Raw genomic sequence first — 2351 nt, forward strand, 5'->3', positions numbered from 1 at the left:
CACCAAGTTTTTGGCGCCGTTGCCGGGGATTGTTGAGTTTGGACAACTGACGGTTCATCTTGTTGCTTAGATTAGGTATTTTTTTTTTAGAGTTCTTAAGAATGAATTCTAGTGTTTCATGATGATCTGTTGAAGTCTGGCTGGCTGTGAAGTCATGTCTAATTCTATTGGACCGAGGTTTCAACTTATCATCACAAGAGCTTGTTGATTTCTATCAATCTTGCTGTTGGAGCAGTGATCTGCTAAGGCTTGGCTGGCCATTGGCCCTGTCTAGTGTTTTGGACCGAAGCTTTCTTTGAAAGCTTGGCTGGCTGTGAAGCCATGTCTAATTCCTGGACCGGAGTCTTAGACTAGCATTGCACTGATTCCTGGAATTCTCATTAAGAATTTTGATATCTTTATTTTCTTTTTTTCACTTAATTTTCGAAAAAACACAAAAAAAAATTTACAAAATCATAAAATCCAAAAATATTTCTTGTTTGAGTCTAGAGTCTCATATTAAGTTTGGTGTCAATTGCATGTTTCTGTTTTTTTTGCATTCATGCATGTGTCTTCATTAATCTTCAAGTTGTTCTTGATGATTTCATTACTCTGATCTTTAAATTCTATTGACTTGAGTGTTTTGTGTGTCTCATATGCATTCTCATTTTGTTAGTGTCAGTAGTATACAAACTGCTAAGTTTGGTGTCTTGCATGCATTGTCATTTGATTCTTGTTGCATTTTGGTTTGTCCTTATTATTAAAAATCCAAAAATATTTTTAATTTGTGTCTTTTCAAGTCAATAATACAGAGAATTGAAGATTCAGAACATACTGCAGAGGAATCACACAGAAAAAGCTGGGCGTTCAAAATGCCCAGTGAAGAAGACAAACTGGCGTTTAAACGCCAGCCAGGGTGCCTGGCTGGGCGTTTAACGCCCAAAAGGGTAGAGTTTTGGGCGTTAAACGCCAGAATGTGCACCATTCTGGGCGTTTAACGCCAGGATGGCACAAGAGGAAAGATTTTGTTTCAAATCAAATTTTTCTTTAAGTTTTCAAAATTTTTTAAAATCAAATCTTTTTCAAGTCAAATCTTTTCAATCAAATCTTTTTCAAAATCAATTTCTTTCCATTTTCAAAGATACTTGCTATCAATTAATGATTTGATTCAACATTTCAAGTATGTTGCTTTTTCTGTTGAGAAAGGTTTAATGTTTGAATCATATCTTTTCTTGATAGCCAAGTCATTAATTTTTTTTAAAATCAAATCCTTTTAAAATGTTTTTCAAATCATATCTTCTCAATCACATCTTTTTAAAACCAATCATATCTTCTTAACCACATCTTTTTCAAAATAGTTTTCAATCAAATCTTTTTAATTTCTATTTTCAAAATCTTTTTCAAAAATCACTTGATTTCTTTTCTATTCTTGGTTTTCGAAAATCAATTTGTGTTTTTCAAAATGTTTTTAAGATCTTTTACTTAATTTTCAAAAATTTCTTCCCCTCTTCTCACATCCTTCTATTTATGGACTAACACTATTCCTTAATACACAATTCGAACTCCATTTTCTTTGATAAGTTCGAATTTTCTACTTCTGCCTTCTATTTTTCTTTTCCTCTGACACCTCAAGGAATCTCTATACTGTGACATAGAGGATTCCACATTTCCTTGTTCTCTTCTCTTTCTTATGAGCAGGAGCAAAGACAAAAGCATTCTTGTTGAGGCTGATCCTGAACCTGAAAGGACCTTGAAGCGAAAGCTAAGAGAAGCTAAGGCACAACTCTCTGTAGAGGACCTAACAGAAATCTTTAAAGAAAAAGAAGACATGGCAGCCGAAAACAACAACAATGCCAACAATGCAAGGAAGGTGCTGGGTGACTTTACTGCACCTACTCCCGACTTCTATGGGAGAAGCATCTCTATCCCTGCCATTGGAGCAAACAACTTTGAGCTCTGATATGCTTTCTGAATGGAGCATCATAGGTATTTTCTATGATGGTCTCTCTGAACTATCCAAGATGTCTTTGGATAGCTCTGCTGGAGGATCTCTACATCTGAAGAAGACGCCTACAGAAGCTCAAGAGCTGATTGAAATGGTTGCAAATAACCAATTCATGTATACTTCTGAAAGGAATCCTGTAAACAATGGAACTAATCAAAAGAAAGGAGTTCTTGAGATTGACACTCTGAATGCCATATTGGCTCAGAACAAAATATTGACCCAACAAGTCAATATGATTTCTCAAAGTCTGTCTGGAATGCAAAATGCACCAGGTAGTACTAAGGAGGCTTCATCTGAAAAAGAAGCTTATGATCCTGAGAACCCTTCAATGGAAGAGGTGAATTACATGGGAGAACCCTATGGAAAC

Source organism: Arachis duranensis, chromosome 1 (assembly GCF_000817695.3).
Source record: "Arachis duranensis cultivar V14167 chromosome 1, aradu.V14167.gnm2.J7QH, whole genome shotgun sequence".
Taxonomy (NCBI): Eukaryota; Viridiplantae; Streptophyta; class Magnoliopsida; order Fabales; family Fabaceae; genus Arachis; species Arachis duranensis.